The sequence below is a fragment of the Eptesicus fuscus genome, chromosome 21, assembly GCF_027574615.1.
Source record: "Eptesicus fuscus isolate TK198812 chromosome 21, DD_ASM_mEF_20220401, whole genome shotgun sequence".
NCBI classification, from domain to species: Eukaryota; Metazoa; Chordata; class Mammalia; order Chiroptera; family Vespertilionidae; genus Eptesicus; species Eptesicus fuscus.
Genome location: NC_072493.1, coordinates 40726623 through 40750720, shown reverse-complemented (window position 1 = coordinate 40750720; position 24098 = coordinate 40726623). Strand labels below are relative to the sequence as shown.

The 24098-nt window shown below is 43.1% G+C and overlaps 1 protein-coding gene across 2 annotated transcripts in view; it reads right to left on the bottom strand.

Moving 5' to 3' along the window:
• The window catches only part of IGFL3 (IGF like family member 3), a 35286-nt gene extending 15194 nt beyond the window's left edge, over positions 1-20092 (bottom strand). The window contains exons 1-2 of one of the 2 annotated variants that reach the window (XM_054710954.1): positions 20048-20092; positions 7351-7459 (exon numbers count right to left, since the gene is read on the bottom strand). The gene's annotated coding sequence lies outside the window, so the exon portion shown is untranslated. The remainder of the gene's footprint in view (positions 1-7350; positions 7460-20047) is intronic. The other variant, XM_054710955.1, reaches the window with a different exon arrangement.
• Positions 20093-24098: the final 4006 nt, after the last annotated feature.

Genomic DNA, 24098 nt, shown 5'->3' with positions numbered 1-24098 from the left:
TCATAAGGAGTTAACTTCCAAAATATATAAAGAACTTATGCAACTCAACAATGGGAAGACAAACAACCCAATTAAAAACTGGGCAAACGCCCCGATAGACACTTCTCCAAAGAGGACATACTTATTTCTTTATTTACTTATTTATTTGCATGTATCTGTCCCATTTTCCCAACATCATTTATTGAATAGACTATCTTTATGCCATTGTATGTTCCTGTCTCCTTTGTCAAATATTAATTGATCATAAGGTTTGGGTTCATTTCTGGGATCTCTATTCTCTTCCATTGATCTCTATGTCTGGGGTTTTTTTTGCCAATACCATGCTGTTTTGATTACTATGGCCTTGTACTAGTATAGTTTGATGTCAGGTAGCATGATTCCTCCAACTTTGTTTTCCTTTCTGAAGATTGCTGTAGGTATTCAGGATCTTTTATGGTTCCATGTACATTTTTTAAAAATATCTTTTTTATCTATTTTAGAGAAAAAGGAAGAGAGAGGCAGAGGAACATCAATTGGCTGCCTCTGATACGTGCACCCTGACCAACCTAGGACCAAACCCAAAACCTGGGCATATGTCCTGACCAGGAATCAAAACAGCAACCTTTTTTGTGCAGGGGATGACACTTAACCAACTGAATTCCAACGGCCAGGGCCCATATACATTTTTTGAAGTATTTGTTCTAGTTCCATGAAATATACCATTGACATCTTGATAGGAATTGCATTGAATCCATAGATTGCTTTGCATAATATGAACATTTTAATGATGTTAATTCTCCCTATCCATGAACACAGTATATGCTTCCACTTATTTGTATCTCCTTCAGTTTCATTCTTCAGTGTCTTATAATTTTCCAAATGCATGCCTTTTACATCCTTGGTTAATTTATTCCTAGGTTTTTTATGTAAATGGAAATGGAATTGTTTTTAGTTCCCCTTTCTAATAGTTCATTATTGGTATATAGAAATGCAACTGATTTCTGGATATTTATTTTGTATCTTGCTACTTTACTGAATTCATTTACCAGTTCTAGTAGTTATTTGGTGGAATTTTAGGATTCTCTATATACAGTATCATGTCATCTGCAAAAAAATGACAGTTTTACTTCTTTCTTTCCAATTTGGATGCCTTTTATTTCTTCTTGTTGTCTGATTCCTGTGGCTAGAACTTTGAGTACTATGATGAATAAGTGAATATCCTTATCTTGTTCCTGATCTTAAGGAAAATGGTTTTAGCTTTTGCCCATTGAGTATGATGTTGGCTGTAGGTTTATCATATACTAGAGGCCCGGTGCACGAAATTCGTGCACGGAGGGGGGTTGTCCCTCAGCCCAGCCTGTACCCTCTCCAATCTGGGACCCCTTGAGGGATGTCCGACTGCCCCTCTCACAATCCAGGACTGCTGGCTCCCAACTGCTTGCCTGCCTGCCTTCCTGATTGCCCCTAACCACTTCTGCCTGCCAGCCTGATTACCCCCTAAACCACTCTGCTGCCAGCCTGTTTGCCCCCAACTTCCCTCCTCTGCCAGCCTGGTCACCCCTAACTGCCCTCTCCTGCAGGGTTGATCACCTCCAACTGCCCTCCCTGGCAGGCTTGGTCCCTCTCAACTGCCCTCCCTTGCAGGCCGGGTGCCTCCCAACTGCCCTCTCCTGCTGGCCATCTTGTAGTGGCCATCTTGTGTCCACATAGGGGCAGGATCTTTGACCACATGGGAACAGCTATATTGTGTGTTGCAGTGATGATCAATCTGCATATTACTCTTTTATTAGATAGGATAGAGGCCTGGTACATGGGTGGAGGCGAGTTGGTTTGCCCTGAAGGGCATCCCGGATCAGGTGAGGGTTCCCTTGGGGTGTGGGGAGGCCTGAGCGAGGGGCCTGTGGTGGTTTGCAGGCCAGCCACGCCCCCTGGCAACCCAAGTGGAGGCCCTGGTATCTGGAATTTATTTTCCTTCTACAATTGAAACTTCGTAGCCTGGAGCGGAGCCAAGCCTGGGGCTCCCTCCGAGGCCGGCCGGCAGCCATTTGTATTGGGGTTATAATTGAAACTTTGTTGCCTGAAGCGGGTGGGCCCAGCCAGGGTGTGCAGAAAGCTTTGCTTCCACTGTTGCCGTCGGCAACCCTGGCCTACACTCTCAAGCTCCATTCTGCCGCCATTTGTTTGAATTTGTTTACCTTCTATAATTGAAACTCTAGCTTGAGTGGAGGCTTAGGCCTGGCTAGGGCAGGCAGAAAGCTTGGCTTCCTCTGTTACCTAGGAAACCTTGCTCTCTGTGGCTGTAGCCATCTTGGTTTGGGTTAATTTACATACTCGCTCTGATTGGATGGTGGGCGTGGCTTGTGGGCGTGGCTTGTGGGCGTGTTGGAGGTATGGTCAATTTGCATATTTGCCTATTATTAGAGAGGATGGCCTGTATTGAGTTGATGTATATTCCCTCTATTCTCACTTTGCTGAGAGTTTTTTTAATCACAAATCGGTGCTGGGTTGTATCACATGTTTCTTCTGCATCTATTGATATGATCATGTGATTTTTATCCTTCATTTTGTTTATGTCATGTATCACATTTATTGATTTGTAAATATTGTACCAACCTTTCATCCCCGAAATAAATCCTATTTGATCGTGGTGTATGATCTTTTTAATGTATTGCTGGAACTGGTTTGCAAATATTTTATTGAGGATTTTGCATAAATGTTCATCAGAGATATTGGCCTATAATTTTCTTTCTTTGTGTTGTCTTTATCTGGTTTGGGAATTAGGATAATGCTGGCCTCATAAAATAAGCTTGGAAGTCTTCCCCAATCTTGAATAATTTGAGGAGGATAGGTGTTAGTTATTTCAATGTGTGGTAAAATTCACATGTGAAGGACTTTTGTTTGTTGGGAGTTTTATGATTACTGCTTCAATTTCATTAGTTGTAATCTGTCTACTCCTATTTTCTGTTTGTTTGTTTTTTCTGATTCAGTTTTGGAAGATTGTATGTTTCTAGGAATTTATCCATTTCATTCAGATTGTCCAATTTGTTGGCATATAATTATTCACAATATTTTCTTACAATCTTTTGTATCACTTTGATGTCAGTTGTTACTTCTTCTCTTTCATTTCTGATTTTATTTATTTGGATCTTCTCTTTTATTCTTAATGAGTCTGGTTGAATTTTTCTGAATTTTATTAATTCCTTTCTTCAGCTCACTTTGGGCTTTGCTTATTGTTCTAGTTCCTTTAAGTGAAAAGTTAGAGATTTATTTGAGATTTTTCTCTATTTGAGATTTTTGTTTCTTGAGATAGGCTTATAATGCTATGAATTTCCCTCTTAGGACTGCTTTCACTGTGTCCCATAGATTTTGGCTTGCTGTGTTCTATTTTCATTTGTTTCAAGGGATCTTTTGATTTCTTCCTTGATCTCATTTTTAACTCATTCATTGCTTCATAAGGTGTTATTTAACCTCTGTATTTTTGTGGCTTTTTTCAGTTTTATTCTTGCCATTGATTTTTAGTTGCATACCATTACAATAACAAAAGTTGTTTGATATAATTTCAGACTTCTTAAATTTATTTAGACTTGTTTTGTGTCCAAACATGTGGTCTATCCCAGAAAATGTTCCATGTCCACTTGAAAAGAATGTGTATTCTGCTGCTTTGGGGTGAAGTGTTCTGAGATATCAATTAAATTCATCTGATCCAGTGTATCATTTAAAGCTGCTGTTTTCTTGTTGATTTTCTATTGGGAAGATCTATACATTGATGTCCTTGAGGTGTGAAAACCCCCTATTATGACTGTATTACTGTTGATCTCTCCCTTTATTCCATCAAGATTTGTTTTATATATTTAGGTGCTCCTATGTTGGATGCAAAAATGTTTACAAGGTTTAGACCTTCCTGTAGGATTAGTCCCTTTATCATTAAGTAATCTTCTTTAAAAATATTTTTTTTATTGATTTGAGAGAGAGGTAGGGAGAGGGAGGCCCTGTAAAAGGAGGGCTCTGCACCAGTCAGGCATGTGAGGAAAATACAGCTTTTTTGTGTGTGTCCTAGAGCCACACAACTCAGTCTGTCCCAAATTATGCCAGAATCCTAATTTCAGCAGGACAGGACCACTCGGAGTTGGGAGGAGGTGGCTAGTGGATCTCCCATGAAGAGGAATTGCCCATCAGGCTTTGGGGGAGGTGAAGAGATTTGCTCCTGCCCCAAAGCTGCACAACTCAATCAGTCCTGGATTCTACCAGACCTCAGCAAGGTGGAGCCACCAGGAATCAGGGGGCTGATGGGAGCCCTGAAAGTGGGACTCATGGGTCTCCCATGAGGTGGAGGTGGCAGTCGGGTTCATGGGAAAGTAGGTGGGTGGGGGTATTGCCCCTGCCTCAAAGCCACACAACTCAGTCACTAACACTTTCTGAGTCTTCCCAGACTGCTACACCCTAGCCCAGGCAGCTGACTCTTCAGCAAGGTGCAAATTCCACAGGGTGGGGCAAAAGGGAGCCCAGATGGTAGGGCTATTGCTTTTCCGACTGATGCCATATGGAAAGGAGTGCTCCATCCAAGACAGGTGGCATCTGTGGTGTGGGAGAGTGACTCAGCACAGGGGTCCTACTGGCTGCCCTTTCAAGTCTCTCCCCAGAACTACAGCCCCCAGTCTCTCCTCACACGACTCTACTCCTCTCTGTCCTCCCTCTGCCAAAGCCCAGGGTTAGTGGCTGCAAAGGAGATTTTGTGCATTTGCCCTTTAAGACGACACCTGTGTCTCAAGCATATTCTTGTCTCTCGCTGGCAGATGGAATCTCCATTGATTTTCACAGCCAGATGTTATTTGGGTACCTCTTTCCAACGTTGGTGCTCTGGGCTGGGGAGCCCGGCTTGGGATTGAAACCCCACACTTCACAAGGGGAACCCCCACACTTGAGATATTCCTCTGGAATCTCAGCCACCCATTGGAGCAGGGGCAGCCCTTTTCTCATCTCTGCCCTTCCTACTAGTCTCAATATGGCTTCTTCTATAAATCTTTGGTTATAAGACTTCTCTTGAGCTAGTCTTCATTTGGTTATTCAGGTTGCTTGCTCCATATTTTAGTTGTAAATCTATTTTGATCCTAGGAAGAGGTAACATCCACCTATTCTACCACCATCTTGGATCTCTTCTATTAATTTTGTTTTAAATCACCAAGGATTAAATTTTTGGTTTTGTTCCTCAATTATTATTTACATTCAATATTATTCTGTATTAGTTTCATATGTACAATAAAGTGGTTAGAAAATCATGTACCAGTACTTTACAGTAGCCCCCCCCCCCAACTGCTTCAAGTACCCAAGGACCCCCCTACATATTTATCATGATATTATTGACTATACCAGAAGTCCAGTGCATGAAATTCGTGCACTGGGGGGAGATCCCCTTCCCCTCAGCCTGGCCCATGCCCTCTCACAGTCCAAGAGCCCTGCATGATGGTAGGCCCAGCCAGGGCTCTGGGATAAATCGCCCTGCAGAGGGAAGCCATGTCCACCTACCACAGCCCACTGGTTGGTGGCCTGGGCCGCCCTCTTTGGGACAGTCAACCAGGGAGCCACCAGCCGCTGACCTGGGCCTCCCTCTACAGGGCAATCATGGAGCAATGGCAGTGGGGGGGGGGGGGACAGCTCCCAACCAATTGCATAGCACCCACCTTGGCTGGTCTGGCGCCAGTGGGTGTCATAGTGTGGTCGTCCAGACAGTCATTCCGCTGTTTGGCTGTTTTGGTCAATTTTTATATTATGCTTTTATTATTATAGATTCCCTTACCTTTTGTGACAGTATGGGTGGACGTAGTGGGTATTACGCTAAGTGAAATAAATCAGACAGAGAAAGACAAATGCCATATGATTTCAATTATATGTGGAATCTAAAGAGCAAAATAAACAAAATAGAAACAAATTCATAGATACAGAGAACAGACTGATGATTGTCAGAGGGCAGGGAGCTGGGAGATTGATGAAAAGGGGAAGGGAGCCCTAACAGGTTTGGCTCAGTGGATAGAGCGTCGACCTGTGGACTGAATGGGTCCCAGGTTTGATTCCAGTCAAGGGCATGTACCTTGGTTGTGGGCACATCCCCAGTAGGGGGTGTGCAGGAGGCAACTGATTGATGTTTCTCTCTCATTGATGTTTCTAACTCTTTCTCCCTCTCACTTCCTCTCCTTAAAAAAAAAAATCAATAAAATATATTTAATTTTTAAAACGAAAGAAAAGGGGAAGAGATTAAGCAGTACAAATTGTTAGTTACAGAATAGTCACAGAATTAGAATGTCTTAATAGGTTCCCAGAGTAGAAAAGGGTAGGGGAGGCACTCCTTGAATGCCTTTCCCATAGACTCCACCCAAGGTGTATCTGGGAAGATCTTCCTGTCTAAATGAAATATTCTTGTGGCAAGATTTCATGGCATTGAGCAATCCTTTCTGTTGCATAATACAAATTTTGTAAACCACAGTACTTTTGTTTGCTAATATTCTCTGTAGGGTTTCTACATTTTATTATATAGGGTACTTGTTTGTAGCACAGTTTCTCACTTAAAGGTTTTCTATCTTACTTAAGTCATTACTTATAAAGGTGGGAAAGTATCTCCTATTTTGCTCTCATTTATCACTAAAGGCCTGGTGCACAAAATTCATGCCCGGGGGGGGGGGGTCCCTCAGCCCAGCCTGCAACCTTTCCAATCTGGGACCCCTCAAGGGATCAGGCCTAAACAGGCAGTCGGACATCCCTCTCACAACCGCTCACCTGCCTGCCTGCCTGATTGCCCCTAACCCCTCTGCCTTCCAGCCTGATCACCCCTTAACCACTCCCCTGCCATCCTGATCAATGCCTAACTGCTCCCCTGCTGGCCTGATTGCCCCTAACTGCCCTCCCCTGCCAGCCTAGTCACCCCTAACTGTCCTCCCCTGCAGGCCTGGATGCCCCCAACTGTCCTCCCCTGCTGGCCAGGTCACCCTTAACTGCCCTCCTTTGTCAGCCTGGTCCCCCCCAAAACTGCCCTTCCCTGCAAGCCTGGTCCCCCACAACTGCTCTTCCCTGCAGGCCTGGTCCCCCCCACTGTCCTCCTCTGCAGGACTGGTCACCCCTAACTGCCCTCCCTTGTAGGCCTGGTTGCCCCTAACTGCCCTCCCCTGCAGGCCTGATCACCCCCATCTGCCCTCCCCTGCAGGTCTGGTCCCCCACAACTGTCCTCCCCTGCAGGCCTGGGTCCCCCCCCCAACTGTCCTCCCCTGCAGGCCTAATCGCCCACAACTGCCCTCCCCTGCTGGCCATCTTGTGGAGGCCATCTTGTGTCCATATGGGGACAGCCATCTTGTGTGTTAGAGTGACAGTCAATTTGCATATTACCTCTTTATTATATAGGATGGCCAGCCTTAATCATGATGCCCTCATACAGGTTCTCATTCAGCATTTCCCTGGGTGTGACAGGAATCTCCATCCTTCCTGAGTCTGGAAGCTGGAAATTTACAGGAGAAGAAAATAATTGTTTTTAAAGATTAATTCTGTTACAAGAATATTGATTTCCAATGAAGAAAGGGAAAAAGAAAGAATGAAAGAAAAGAAAAAACACACACAACAAAGAACCTAAAATAGCATGGGCTTTTCAAATCTGGCTCTTCTAGGAGGTTTGGCAGTCACATCATTTAGGAGAAGGAAGATCAGAGGGTGTAAAGCATGACCACTGATCTGGGGTAGTGTTAGGGGCAGAAATAGAATATTGGAAACTAACTATAATTATAAGAAATATTAATCATGCTGTGTTAACCGTGATTGTTCTTTTCTGACTAGAGAAAGCATGTTACATGCCCTGGGACATGGGAGCTAACTTTGGAAAGGAGTCTAACCTCCTGTCCCAAGAACTACCTATCATTATGGAAAGATTTACAACCTCGTGGCTGAATCTATCTAGTCCCAGAGGCACCTGCTCTTTACAACCTCCAACCCCTATTTCCTGTAATCTGGTCCCGGGGTTCTCAGAGGCGCCTGCCTTCTGTGATACACCCACCCCCCCACCCCCAGCTCGCATGACTTGTAACCTGTAATGATTATCCCATGCCCACTTTCCTATACTGTATCTGTAATCCCTGCTTCCCCATGTAATCTTTGTCCTTCTACCCAATATAAGCAACTGGCTTATGGGGGACTGCAGAACAGATGCCTGCTGCTCCCCGATACTGCGGGCAGTATTAGAAAAAACACTCACGTATGATTCAACCCTGTCTCTGAGTGATTGGCTCAGGTATTGACAGGCAGCCCGGACACACTGGGTGTCGGGTTTCAGTAGGAGGAGAATGCTGCTTTTCCTGATCAGGATACCATCTTTATCTTCCACAAGTATGGGAAGCGCTCATACTTGTGGAGGATGAAGTTTCTGTCACTCCCTATGTTGTTTAGTCTCACACTGGGTGTCTGGTTTCAGTAGGAGGAGAATGCTGCTTTTCCTGATCAGGATATCATCTTCATCCTCCACAAGTATGGGAAGCACCATACTTGTGGAGGATGAAGTTTCTGTTGCTCCCGATGATGTTTCTGTCACTCCCTGTTCTCAGAAAAGTTCTCAGCCGACTTGTAATGGTGCGTTGGCTCATCAGAATTATTTTTACATTAATAAACCAGGCCATATGTTTCAATACTGGATATAATAATTCAAGATTGTTCACCAATAGAGGGTAGCTAATGATGGGTTACTACGACGACAAGTGTGGTGCAAGACTATTGAGGTAGAAATGAGATGACAAGGGGAAAAATTAATCAGAGCTTATTTTCATCTAAATAAGGGACAAAATGGCAAGTAAAAGGTCAACTCAAATAAAGAAGTGGCCAAATGAGTAAATCTCTGTCAAAACAATATAAGTAGTCCACTAATATTTTCAGGAGACATAAAAAGGAATATCTCATTAAGTAAAAAATGTGAGTTGCTCCAAACTGATTTTTGTGAACTAAATGAAATAAGTGTAGATATTTGTATTGTTTTACTTGGGCGAAAAAAACAAAATTAGAAAAAAATGTAAAGTCATAAATACCACTCCTAAAAATAATTATTAATACACAACTACTAAAAATTAGAAGAAATAAGGGAGTCCCAAAATTAATCAAGAAAGAGAGGTATATCACTTATTAGGGCCTAAAAACAGAAAAAGTTAACGCTGTACTTTGAGGAGTGGATATAAAACAGGGTGTTACAGGTGGGAAGGGGAATGGAGGATTAAGGGAGACATCCAATATTTTCCTTAGAATCTGGTCCTTTTATTATTATGCTGATCTTACACCTTCCTGCTGTTTCACAGAATTGTTTGGACTTCCAAAGTTATCACAAGTCTGCAGGAAGTTAGGATGAAGGCCAATTCCCTGTTTCTCTTGCTTATAGGCTCTATACAAGGCCACTTGTTAGATGTGGGGATTAAAAAACCCACAGTCAGATTGTTTAAAGGTGAGCAGTCCTTGAATTCTGAAAATTGACCCCAATTTGTCACTGTTTGATATTGATGAGTCTCAGACTATCAGCAAATTGACCATTAAATATTCAACAAAGAATTCAAATAGAATATGAACTATCAGGGAATAAACTAAAATAGCTAGTAACTATAACTGCAAAAGTTTCCCATTTTAAGGCTTGATATTGGGGTTTGAGAGATGTATGTGTCTTGTACGAGTTGCAGTGCAGGACAAAAAAAAGGCATATTGACTCTTCCGTTTTATAATGATAAAGAAATGGAGAACTGTACTTTAAATATGTGTTGTTGTTTTTTATTTCAGAAAGTAAGGGAGAGGGAGAGAGATAGAAACATGGATGATGAAAGAGAATCATTTATCCGCTGTCTTTTGCATGCCCCTACTGAGGATCAAGCCCGCAAACCGGGCATGTGCCTTTGACTGGAATTAAACCTGGGACCCTTCAGTCCACAGGCTGGCCGGTGCTCTATCATTAAGCCAAACCAGCTAGGGCTGGAGAACTGTACTTAAATGCTTTTGTTAAACATTTGGATATAGCAATCTATGGAATAAAAATGCATAGTATACTAGTATTTCCAAATAATCATAATAGAGAAAAAGGCATGTGTGTACACACACATACACACACACACACATGATCTATTCGGGAAAAGTAAGTATATTTTAAAAAATAATACAGGGAAAATCACACTATATGGAAGGCATATTTTTTATGATTTGAGAGAGAGAGAAAGAGAGAAAGAGAGTTTGGAGGGGGGGACATAGATTTGTTGTTCCACTCACTTATGCATTCATTGGTTGATTCTTATATGTACCCTGAGTGGGAATCAAACCTGCAACCTTGGCCTATCAGGACAATGCTCTAACCGACTAACCTACCTGGCCAGGGCCTATTTTACTCTTTTTGATGCAATTGTAAATGGGATTGTTTTCTTAATTTCTTGTCCTGATAGTTTGTTGTTAGTGTATAGAAACACAACTGATTTTGTTTATTGATTCTGTATCCTGCAACTTTACTAAATGTGTTTATTAGTTCTAACATTTTGTAGTGGGGCCTTTAGAATTTTCTATATATAATATCATCTCATTGCAAATAGAGACAGTTTTCCTTTCTTTCTGATTTGGATGCTTTTTTACTTCTCTTTCTTTCCTAATTGTCCTGACTAGCGTTGTGGTCAATTAGACAGAGATGAGCAAAACAAGGGTGATAGGCCACGTACAGAAACTCCCCTTGGCAGGAAGCCCTGGGTGCCTAGCAAGGGGCAAAACTGGGAAAACAAGAACCTTGCCCCCAGGGCTGTTAGGTCTGATCAAATAATTTAATCAATATCCCCTCCCCTGGAAACTGACCTTTAGACCACTTCACAATGGGCATTTCACTTGCATTCCACTTGCTAAGACTATTATCCTTCCCCTCCGGATTGTCCTAGAATCTGGACCGGCCCAGAGAATTCTCCACCTAGAAAAAGCCTGCCTAGAGTCCTTTAAAATCTCTGACTCCCCATCACTGGGTGCTGGCGCCGTTTTGGGGCTCAGCCCCTTTGGTATCCAGATGACCTAATAAATGTATAGTCCCTTACCCTTTTTGGCCTCATGCATTCCTCCTTTGGTGACCCTAACATTTGGTGTGGAAACCCAGGAGGTTTCCAACATATGCCACAAACTTAAAAAAAACAGACACAGATGGAAGGAACCAAGATGGCCGCAAAGTTAAACAACTAATCTGCTGCCTCGCACAACAATTTCAAAAATACAACTAAAAGACAAAACATCTACCACCCAGAACCACGGGAAAGCTGGTTGAGTGGTAGATTTACAACTAAGGAGAGAAGGGAGCACAAGCGCGGAAAACCTGAGGTACGTAGGCGCGTGAATCGGGCCGGCGGCGGGTGACTGGGCGCGTGGCTTTTCTTCAACCCGCAGGGAGACAAGCTCCTGATCACTCTGAAATCCAGTTTCTGGGGACACATGGGGGACCCAGACACCTACGGGGAGAAGCTGGACTCTCGGCCATCAGGTCAGAAAGTGAGAGTGACTTTTCTGCAGAGGTGTGCCCAGCAATCATTGTTTTACTGCACTGGAGCGCGGGGCGCAGGGACTTGGAAACTCGGAAAGGCAGAGACGGCTGAAGGCAGCCATCGCCGTTTGCCACGCCCTAGCCTAGTGACGCCCTGAGACCCCGACCAGCCCTGAGGCCCCGCCCAGCACATTCTACAAACCCGCCCAGGCTCCACACAGCGGCTTTTGCATATAAATGGCCTGCCTTGTGGCAGCTTAACCAAATAAACTAAAGCTCCAGTCAGACTGCTCCAAAACCGCCCAAGCAAAGGAGGAGAAAACTAGTTCTTGCTGTAGCTCCTGCTGGGGGACACACAGTACACAAGGGTACACCAAGAGTGTCCACCTCAGGTAACTGGGAGGCTGACCCATTGAACCAATAGGACATCTAGTACACAAAGCTACCCTACCAACTCAGGGAAGCAGCAAAAATGAGGAGGCAAGGAAACAGGTCACAAACCAAAGAAATGGAGGAGAACAAGCGATTGGACATAGAGTTCAAAACCACGGTTATAAGGTTTTTCAAGAATTTCATGGAAAAGGCCGATAAATTCAATTAGACGCTCGAGGATATGAAAAAGGACCAACTAGAAATTAAACATACACTGACTGAGATAAAAAATATTATACAGAGACCCAACAGCAGACTAGAGGATCGCAATAATCAACTCAAAGATTTGGAATACAAAGAGGCCAAGGACACTCCTCCAGAGAAGCAAGAAGAGAAGAGAATTCAGAAAGTTGAAGATAGTGTAAGAAGCCTCTGGGACAACTTCAAGCGTACCAACATCAGAATTATGGGGGTACCAGAAGAAGAGAGAGAGCAAGATGCTGAAAACCTATTTGAAGAAATAATGAACGAAAACTCCCCCCACCTGATGAAAGAAATAGACATACAAGTCCAGGAAGCACACAGAACCCCAAACAAAAGGAATCCAAAGAGGACCACACTAAGACACATCATAATTAAAATGCCAAGAGCAAAAGACAAAGAGAGAATGTTAAAAGCAGCAAGAGAAAAACAGTTAGTTACCTACAAGGGAGCACCCATATGATTATCAGCTAAATTCTCAACAGAAACCATGCAGGCCAGACGGAAGTGGCAAGAAATATTCAAAGTGATGAATAGCAGGAACCTACAACCAAGACTACTCTACCCAGCAAAGTTATCATTCAGAATTGAAGGTCAGATAAAGAGCTTCACAGATAAGAAAAAGCTAAAGGAGTTCATCACCACCAAACCACTATTATATGAAATGCTGAAAGGTATTCTTTAAAAAGAGGAAAAAGAAGAAGAAAGATAAAAATTATGAACAACAAATATATATCTATCAATAAGTGAATCTAAAAGTCAAGTGAATTAAAAATCTGAGTAACAGAATAAACTGGTGAGCTTAATAGAATCAGAGGCATAGAATGGGAGTGGATTGATAATTCTCAGGGGGAAAGGGGTGTCTCTGTGGGGAGTACGGGAAGAGACTGGACAAAAATCATACACCTATGGATAAGGACAGCGTGGGGGAGGTAAGGGTAGAGGGGAGGTGGGAACTGGGTGGTGGGGAGATATGGAGGGGGGGGAGGAGAAACAGTTGTAATCTGAACAATAAAGATTCATTAAAAATAAATAAATAAATAAACAAATAAATAAATAAAATTCTAAAAAAAAATTAAAAAAACAGACACAGATCCACAACCCTCCCCCCCCCCCAAAAAAAAAGACCTCTCAATCTGGTCTTTAAGGTCTTTAATAATAGAGAAGAGGAGACCTAAATCTAAAACCAAAAGTGAGATCAGGCCAAGGCGGAGGCCCAGAAGGAAGACTTCCAGCTCCTAGCCACCGCTCTTACAAACCCAAATGGAGTGTCGGTCCTCCAACTAACAGTAAATCAGGGACTAAGTTTCCTCTGGGATCAGGCTTCAAATGCAAAAATAAAGGACACTGGGCCAAGTCCTGTCCAAACCTGAGACCCCTGCCTGGGCCCTGCTCAAGGTGCGGGAGGAAAGGCCACTGGAAATCAGACTGCAGTCTGGCCCCTCTAGGTCAGGTCACAGTTAGCCCCACAAGTCTGCTCTCTGAACCCGGTTTGGAGCTCCCAGACCTCCTGGGACTGGCCACTAAAGACTGAAGCTGCCCAGGCCCTGACAAGGCCCCACAGACTTACATCACCAGGACAGAGCCTCGGGTAACGACTGTGGTGGCAGGTAAGCCGATCTCCTTTTTAATCAGCACTGGGGCCACTTATTCTGCCCTCTTCGAATTTGCTGGACCCTTGTCCACTCCTCAGTCTCTATTATAGGAGTTGATGGATTAGTCTCCCAGTCATTAGCCACCTCACCTCTACATTGCTTCTTACTAGACACCCCCTTTATTCCCTCTTTCCTCATTCCACCTAGGTGCCCAACTGGAGCTACCTAACACCCCCTCATAAAGCCCAGTTGTCCCGAACCACAGTCACCTACGTAAGTTTCACTCTCACCCCACAAAGTAGAGCCATTACCTTAGACTGTAAACATGTTATCTCCTCCATGACTGTCCCCTCCTCTAGGCAAGAAATACTCTCCTTTCTCTGGCTCACTGGGTACTTTTGCCTCTGGGTTCCCAACGTTAGTCTTCTTACAAAGCCCCTCTATGACGCGGGGAAGGGACCCCTCACTGAGCCTTTACCTCCCAAAGCCACATTCTCACTCCTTTTAATGATCAGAAAACTGCTCTCACTTCCCCATCTTCTCACCCCCCTTTCGCAAAGAATAACTTTCTTTACTGCAAATGCTTGCTTAACACTCCTGCTACTATCAGAAGCTGAACTCATTATCACTCAAACCTTAGCATGTTATCTCTAAGGAAAAATGTGGCCGCTTTAAATCCAAGCGGCTGGAAGCGAGGGAAACTCCAGTCCTTGCACAGGCTGCAGGAACTGTTCCTTTCCATCCTCTGCCTTTTCTCCAGCCTCATAGACCTACACGTATTTTCCAAAGTCTTTGGTAACTTAGAGCATTGCTAGGTTAAATAATAAACATCTAAATATTTTAAAATAACATAAGATACCAACCATTGATTGTTAGACAAGTTTTAAATCCACCTACTCTTAGCTTTTATTACATAAGTTCTCCTGTACTTTGTTGAAGGTATGTTTTCTTGAAAGTAAGAGTGTGTTTAAAATGTGTTTATAAATATCAACCTAAGAAATGCTGGTTGTTTACATTTGGCTAAAGCTGGTGATTTGTGAATGGGTAGAAAAGTTTGTGAAAAATTGTAGAAAAGTTTGTCCAGTGAGTCAGGACCTGATCACCCCTGATGTCCGAAGGGACCTCTTCTCTCCTAGTAAGCTAAAGCAGCCCTGCCCAGGCTCTCTACTGCTGCTTATGGCCTTAAGTTGAGGCCTAGACTTTATTTCCACCGCTCATTACCAGTCCTTGACACTATCATTGAAAGCCTCAACAGGTCTTCCTGTTTGATATTTAGGAACTTCTCTCCCCTTTTCTAGCTTTCTTAAAAGTCATACACTGCAAAGGACACCAAATCGGGAATGATCAAAGCAGGAAAATAACAAAGCAGACCAGGAAGCCAAGGCAGTGGCTCAGAGGAAGCCTCCATCTCCCCAACTCTTAGTTACACCCAATATAATGCCCCTAAAACACTCCAGAGGAGCTTCAGTGCCTACTAGCTCTTGGGGCCACTCTGGAAGATCCATGGTTAAAATTTCAGGGAAAATTATATCCTTCCCTAGGGACAGGCCCACAACATCTTAGAGGTTAATCAAATTCCCTACATATAGGATACAGACCACTCCCAAAACACCTTATCACATGTCTTAGCCTAGCCTCCCTACTGTAAGATTTTACCAAAACCTATTCTACTCGTTTAGGATAAATTAGACCTCTTTCTTTCCCCACTCATCAGGCAAGGGGCCAAATCCCTGGACAAGACTGGCAAATTGACTTCACTCACACGCCCCCTATTAAAAGAACCAAATATCTCTTACCCCTGGTAGATACCTTCTCAGGCTGAGTGAAGCATTCCCCACTACCTCTGAAAAGTCCTCCAAGGTCACACAAGCTTTCATTCAGTATATCATTCCCAGATTCAGCCCTGAAACCTGTTCTAGGCCTCATTACAATCATGTCTCAAATAACTCAGCCGGCCTCCTCCACTCTGAACATCCAGTGGAACTTACACACTCCCTGCCAGCCTCAATCTTCAGGCAAGGTAGAAAAAGCAAATTCCTTAAGTCTCACCTAAACTAAAATAACTCTTGAAATCAAAGAACCTTGGACTATTTTCCTACCTCTAGCCCTTATGGGCATCAGGACAATGCCCCGTGCACCTCGTGTTTTGGTCCCTTGGAACTCATGTATGGAAGACCCTTCTTAGTAGGAAACTTCCCTTCCATAGAAACCCCTCTAGGAGACTATGTCCCCATTTTAAATCTCATTCGACAATTACTGACAGAATATGCAGATCAGGTCCTCCCTCGACCCTTTATAGGAAACATTCCCCCCTACTCCTCTACAGCCAGGGGACCAGGTCCTCCTAAAGGAAATCCATTCATCAAATAATTTACAGCCCCAATAGCAAGGCCCTTATCAGATACGCCTAACTACCCCAACTGCAGTTAAACTGTAAGGGCACGCTCCTTGGCTCCCCCTTCCCAGATTAAAACCCATCCCTGGAACACCACCATCACCGGAGCTGGAGTCCCCTAAGGATCCCAGCCACCAGACTAGGCCCACCAGACTCCACCTTACCCACATCCTAGAAGAAGAGGACGAACGAGTGAGCATCCCTGAACATACCCCCTCTGTACTGACCCTACCAACCATGACTTCCTTAAAAGCCCGCCTCCTCTCCCAATACAAACCCTCCAGGTCCTAGCTACTGCCCCCTCTCCCTTCGCCCCAGGATTCTCACCTTTCTGTGGAACTCCCTTCTACAAGGGGACTTCAATTACCCATGGGAAGAGATTTCCTTCTTTCTAGATCCCAAACATACCTTTTCCCTTCCTTGGGATGACCCCCACCCCCACCCCCGCCGCCCTGAAAGTGGGGATTAGCTCTCCTTCTCATCCTATCACAGCCCTCCTCTCCTACATCTTAAGGAACTTTCTCACCTCCACTCAATCTCGAATGACCTCTTAACCTTATCTACTCCCTCCTAAACCAGACCAACCCAGCTTAGCCAGGAACTGCTGGCTCTGCCTTTCCCTCTCCTCTCCAGCATATACCATCATCCCTATGTCAATCAACAGATGGAATCAGGCAAAAATCACTCTAGCTTATAAAAAGGCAAAGGGAACTACACTGAGTGGCCAGATTATTATGATCTCTGAATGCATAATAATCTGGCCACTCAGTGTGTATCCTATATAATAAAAGGCTAATATGCAAATTGTCCCCTCCACCAGGAGTTCGACCAGCAGGCAGGCCTGCCAACTGCCCATGTCTCCTCCCCTTGGCCAGGCTGGCCGAACCCCACCCATGCACGAATTCATGCACTGGGCCTTTAAAATATATATATATATATATACTGAGTGGCCAGATTATTATGCATTCGGAGATCATAATAATCTAGCCACTCAGTGTATATTTCTTGAAAAGGCAGACACCCTTCTAGGTAATTATCTTTCATCCCAGGCAAATCAGGCCTCCCTTCTTTTCCGTACTTATGTTATATTCTCTTACTAAGGTAGTTCCTTCCTCCCTCCTGGTCACAGGTCCTATCGCTCCTCACACCCCACTAACTGCCCAAGCCCCTTTATGCTTTATAAGGTCACAGTCCATTTCTGGACTCCTTGTCACCCTGCACATCTCACACCCTTCAGAGTAGTCAGCAGCATGGTGTAGAGGTCGAGGCAGGCTGAGGGGGTATTAGTAACTAAGTTGTGTGGTTCTGGGGTAGGGGTTTCCGTGAGCCTATTCGGTGCCTTTCCCCCTGTGGAGGATTCGCTGGCTCCACTCTCCTGTTTCCTGGCAGCCCCACCCTGCTAAGCTTGTGTTCTCCAAGAAGTCCAGGCAGAATCCTGGACAGACTCAATCGTGTGTCTCCAGTACATCATAGGAAATATAGTTAATAATATTGTAATTACTATGTATGGTACCAGGTCGGTACTGGAAATATCAGAGGGAACACTTTTTAAAGTACATTATTGCCTAATCACTATGCTGTATACCTGGAACTAATGCAAAATAACATTTAATGTCAACTGTAATTGAAAAACACAACTAAATCTTTTTTTTTTTTTAACGGTAAGGGAAGCAGAAAAAAAAAAAGGCCTATTGGAGGCATTTTGAAACTACTTGGGCGCCATCTATTGTGCAAATGATGTAAGCACAATGAAAGACTTTTCCATGTCTGCATCAAGAAGATATGTAGACTTGGCTCTCTCTTTCATAAATTTCTTTCTTCTCTATTTATGGTTTCCCCAACTTCTTTGGGGGATTTCAATTTTATTTCAGTGCATCAGTTTACCTTCCTTCTATCTTTCTTTTTTTTCTTATTCTCTCAGTCCCTCCATTCCTCCCTTTCCTCCCTTCCTTCCACCCTTTCCTCCCTTCCTTCCACCCTTTTTCTTGTAACACTCTCTGAGTCCCGTGGTGCTACTATTGCACGCCCTGCTTAATGTTCATCTCTATCAAGATGAACTGATTTCCATGGACCTTGGGTCTCTGAAAACAAGGCAGGAGGGAAAACTACACCCATGACTTTGAAGACAGTCTTGGGAATATGTCTCTTTCCAAGTTTCCCTCAAATGCCTTTCAGCTTTTCCATGTAGGCATCGGGTCACTTTTCTTTATTTTGTTTACAATTAGCAGTTTGGGTTCTTTCCATTTTTCTAGAACATATTTTGAGAATAGTTTTTGTTATGAGACCCAAACTTCCCGCTGTAGTTTGACAGTCTGTTCGATGCTTCTTTGTCTCTGTATCCTGACCCAAACTTTAACTCAGCTCAAAGGCTGTGTAGCCATTCTGCTACTTCTACATGCCACTTTCTATTCTCAGAAGGCAAACTTGCATGCAATATTTGTTTACTATCTGCGTAACAAGTACTGTAGCTGGTTGTGCCATATATATGTAAAAAGAACAAGGGGGGAAGGCTGGCTAGTGTTGCTCACTGGTTAGAGCATTGGCCCCCCACACACAGAAGGGTTGCCAGTTCGATTTGTGGTCAAGGGAACCTACCTGAGCTGCACATTCGATCCCGGCCCTGGCAGGGGCATGTGTGGTAGGCACCCAATCAATGTTGCTCTTTCACATTGATGCTTCTTTGTTTCTCTCTCTCACCTTCCCTCCCACCCTCCCTCGAACCTTCTCTTCCACTCTCCCTAAAAAGCAATGAAAAAAATATCCTTGGGTGAGGATTAACAAAAAACATAAAAATGCAGGGGGGGAAGTTTGTATAGGAAATTTAAACTGTGCTGCATGTTTCTCTTTAAATTTTATAGATTTTGCTTATGTCAGACATCAGAAGCTGTGACTATTTACAATATACTTTAGGTCCTTCTTCTAGTCAGGAAGCTGTTTTGAAGGAACCACTACAGTTTAAATTTCCCAGGTGCCAATGAGCAATGGAAGCTGTAGCAGGCTGGCCACACTTGAATTTAAGATTTTATAATTTGACACCTGGTCAAATTAAAATAAGGCCATCAGCTGCCCCAGTGAAACTACTTCCTTTTCAGTAGAGAACAATGCGTGGCTATTGTCATTTGATAATGTTTAGGCAGTATTATAAGGGATGGTTGATAGCCAATGAAATCCAGATATCTTTAATTTTAATACAAAAGTCTATATATTCCAATTAGGTTTATAAGGAAATTGTTTGAAACACATATATATTTAAACTTGACTTTTAAATTTTCCTGTATCCTTATGCCATTTATCTTGGGCTTAAATAAGCATTTAGGACTTGAAAGTCTCCAAAAATCAGATAGGAGTTCCACTGAACCTGAGAGACGTATGTCTTTTATTTCTAACACTGTTTGGAAAGGGTTTTTTTGTTGTTGTTGTTGTTATTGTTGTTACTAATTTTAAAATAATTCTGAAAAGAAGAAAAAGAAAAACATCCCTGACATCCAGGAGCTGGCCTGGATCTCCCAGCCAGGCCTTGGTGTTCTACTGGTTAACATTCACAATGTCACAGAACATCCACATCAAGCAAGACCACTCTGTCACTGTGATGGAAAAGGGCAAAAACCAGGCCACTCTGGAATCATGTCTACACAAAAACATTGTCCAAACCACAGTAATGACCAAACATCTCCCGTCCTCGCTAAGATGAGTGACTGCTACTTCCTTACCAATCACAGCTTTAACCTCACTCTAGTTGTACTTGCTTCTAAGAATAAAAACACTCAGTCACAGAATTATCTCAGCCTCCTGACAGCATCTAACTCAGAGAAAATTCCCACTTCTTTAAACCATTCTCCAAATGATCTATCATTAGCCCAAATCTTATAGTAAGTCCTTTCTAACACCCTCTTTCTTAGGACCCCCCTCCCCCACTGTTACCCATGGTCTCCATCACTGCATCCAGCTTACCTTATTCAATCACAGCTGTCTCTGACCACCTTGGGTGGATGTTGTTGATAAAAAGAGGTGCCTTTCTTAACTCCTCCCTCATACATTGATGCCAACCCTTGAATGACAAGCAGCTTCAGCCCAGTCATTGTTTTAGGGTAAAGAAAATTTGCATCTTAATCAGGAGGTTTTAGAATCTTATTCAACACTCCCCATTTTCAATTCACGCAAGTTACAGTACTTGAGAAAAACTAATCGAAGGATGGGAAGATTACCACACTCACAGGCAAGCTGGTGTCTTTTAGGGAGGTCTTCTTCTGGGACATATCTCCCTTCTCTGAGTTATAGCCACTAGTTTGAATCATAGTCTAGGTCAGTGATGGCGAGCCTATGACACGCGTGTCAGCACTGACACGCGTAGCCATTTCTGATGACACGCGGCCGCTGAGACGGCCACATGCCAAGGATGAAACATTTGCTGCTCCTGAGGATGAAACATTTGCGAAATAATGTTTTTTCCTCAAAGGGACACACTACCCAAGTTATGCTCAGTGTTTTGGCAAAGTCTGACACACCAAGCTCAAAAGGTTGCCCATCACTGGTCTAGGTAGAGAATTTAAAAAGTAGTCCACTCCAGGTGAGGAACTTACCTTTTATCTTATACGTACTTCTATTTTGTTATGCACTCATTTTGTAATAGTTGGTCTCCTAAAAATGTGGGAAAGGCTGATCTCAACATTCAAATCTTCCTGCTGGCACTAAAAGCTTTCCTTCACACCTTATTTGTGTATTTCTGTGGAATTTCTCTATCCTATATAATAAAGAAGTGATATGCAAATTGACCATCACACCCTCGCACAAGGAGGCCACCCCATGTGGTCACAAGATGGCCGGCACAAGATTACCGGCAGGGGAGGGCAATTGTGGGCAATCAGGTAGGGAGGGGAGGGAAGTTGTGGGGCGACCAGGGCAATTGTAGGCTATAAGGCCTGCAGGGGAGGGCAGTTGGGGGCGACCAGGGCAGGGCAGTTGGGGGTGATGGGGCCAGCATGGGAGGGCAGTTGGGGATGATCGGACCAGCAGGGGAGCAGTTAGGCGACGATCAGGCTGGCAGGGGAGTGGTTAGGGAGTGATCAGGCTGGCAGTTGGACATCCCTTGAGGGGTTCCAGATTGGAGAGGGTACAGGCTGGGCTGAGGACATCCCCTCCCCCCCACCAGTGCACAAATTTCATTCACCTGGCCTCTAGTTTCTTATAAGGGAAAGAAAGAACCAAACACTCAGAAGCCACTTCAGGTTGCTCAGAGAATGGTGTTCTTTCACCTTCTCACCAGAGGGAGGCGCCCTGTTGCTAACACTAGGCAACTCTCTTAGGCTATAAGTGCCCACCCAGCATTGAACCTGTCCAGACTCTTTCCCAGTTCACTCACAATGCGGGGGGGGGGGGGGGGGGGGGGGAGGGAGCATGTGGCCATTTGGGCCTTCGTTTAAGAGGAAAAAACACTCTGAAAAATAAAACTATAGAGATCTATTTCTGCAGAAGATACCTTTTAGCTCTCCTCCTCCCCTAATGATAGTGATGATGACTGCTTTTATTAACATTTAATTGACATATAACATTGTATAAGTTTAAGATGTTCAGTGTTGATTTGATACAGTTACTTATCGCAGTATGATTACCACTGTAGCATTAGCTAACACCTCTATCATGCCACAGAATTGTCATTTCTTTTTGTAGTGGAACAATTAAGATCTAGTGTTGTTTTTTATTGTTTAAAGTATTACAAATAGTAGTACAGGCTGTATATCTCCTTTTTCCCCCAATCACCTCCCCCAGCCTCCCCTTTCCCCCGGCACATACCCTCACCCCCTCACCTCCCCACTCAGTATCTGTGTCCATTGATTACCCTTATAGGCATGCATACAAACCCTTCGGTTGGTCTTTTACACCCCCCCTCGCAACCCTCCCCTGCCTTCCCGCTGTAGTTTGACAGTCTGTTCGATGCATCTTTGTCTCTGTATCTATTTTTGTTCATCAGTTTATGATGTTCATTATATTCCACAAATGAGCGACATCATGTGATATTTGTCTTTCTCTGACTAGCTTATTTCACTTAGCATAATGCTCTCCAGGTCCATCCATGCTGTTGCAAATGGTAAAAATTCCTTCCTTTTTACCACAGCGTAGTAATCCATTGTGTAGATGTACCTCAGTTTGCTAATCCACTCTGCTGATGGGCATTTAGGCTGTTTCCAAATCTTAGCTATGGTGAATTGTGCTGCTATCATCATAGGGGTGCATATATCCTTTCTCACTGGTGTTTCTGTTTTCTTAGGATATATACCTAGAAGTGGGATTACTGGGTCAATTCAGGAAATACCATACTGTTTTCCACAGTGGCTATTCCAGTCTGCATTCCCAGCAGCAGTGCAAGAGGGTTCCCTTTTCTCCGAATCCTCTCCAGCACTTGTCGTTTGCTGATTTGTTGATGATAGCCATTCTGACAAGTGTGAGGTGGTACCTCATTATTGTTTTGATTTGCATCTCTCGGATGATTAGGGACTTTGAGCATATTTTCATATGTCTCCTGGCCTTCTGTGTGTCCTCTTTAGAAAAGTGTCTATTTAGGTCCTTTGCCCATTTTTTGACTGGATTGTTTATCTTCCTTTTATTAGTTGTATGAATTCCCTGTAAATGTTGGAGATTAAACCCTTATCAGAGATAACATTGGCAAATATGTTCTCCCATGCAGTGGGCTTTCTTGTTGTTTTGTTGATGGTTTCTTTTGCTGTGCAGAAGCTTTTTATTTTTATGTAGTCCCATTTGTTTATTTTCTCCTTAGTTCCCATTGCCCTAGGAGTTGTGTCAGTAAAGACATTGCTACAACATGTGTCTGCTATTTTGCTGCCTATCGCTTCTTCTAAGATTTTTATGGTTTCCCATTTTCTGTTAATAAAAGCAGTCATCATCACTATCATTAGGGGAGGAGGAGAGCTAAAAGGTATCTTCTGCAGAAATAGATCTCTATAGTTTTATTTTTCAGAGTGTTTTTTCATTTTTGTGTAAGTTGGTGGTCTAGTTTCATGTTTTTGCATGTATCTGTCCAATTTTCCCAACACCATTTAATGAAGAGACTGTCTTGACTTCATTGTATGTTCTTGCCACCTTTGTCAAATATTAATTGAGCATAATGGCTTGTTTAGATGTCTGGGTTCTCTCTTCTGTTACACTGGTCTATATGTCTGTTCTTGTGCCAATACCAGGCAGTTTTGAGAACAGTGGATTTGTATTATAGTTTTATATCTGGCATTGTGATCCCTCCAACTTTGTTCTTCTTTCTCAGGGTTGCTATGGCTATTCAGGGCCTCAATTTATTCCAGATGAATTTTTGGAGAGTTCGTTCTAGGTCTTTGAAATATGCGGTTGGTGTTTTAATGGGGATTGCATTGAATCTATAGATTGCTTTTGGTAGTATGGACATTTTAATGATGTTGATTCTACCAATCATGAACATGGTATGTTCTTCCATTTGTTTGTCTTCCTCTGTCTCTTTTTTCAGAGTCCTGTAGTTTTCTGAGTACAGGTTTTTTTAACTCTTTAGTTAAGTTTATTCCTAGGTAACTTAATTTTTTTGGTGCAATCGTAAACAGGATTTTTTTTTTAAGTTTCTCTTTCTGTTAGTTCATTATTGTTGTATAAAAAAAGCCATAGACTCCTGGGTATTAATTTTGTATCCTGCTACATTGCTGAATTCATTTATTACATCTAGTAATTTTTTTATGGAGTCTTTAGGGTTTTCTATGTACAATATCATGTCATCTGCGAATAATGATAATTTTACTTCCTTTCCAATTTATATGCCTTTTATTTCTTCTTCTTTTCTGATCACTATGGCTAGTACTTCCAGTACTATGTGGAACAGGAGTGGTGAGAGTGGGCATCGCTGTCTTTTTCCTGTTCTTAGGGGAAATGGTTTTAGTTTTGCCCATTGAGTATGATGTTGGCTGCAGGTTTTTCATATATGACTTTTATTATGTTGAGGTATGATCCTTCTATTCCCACCTTGCTGAGT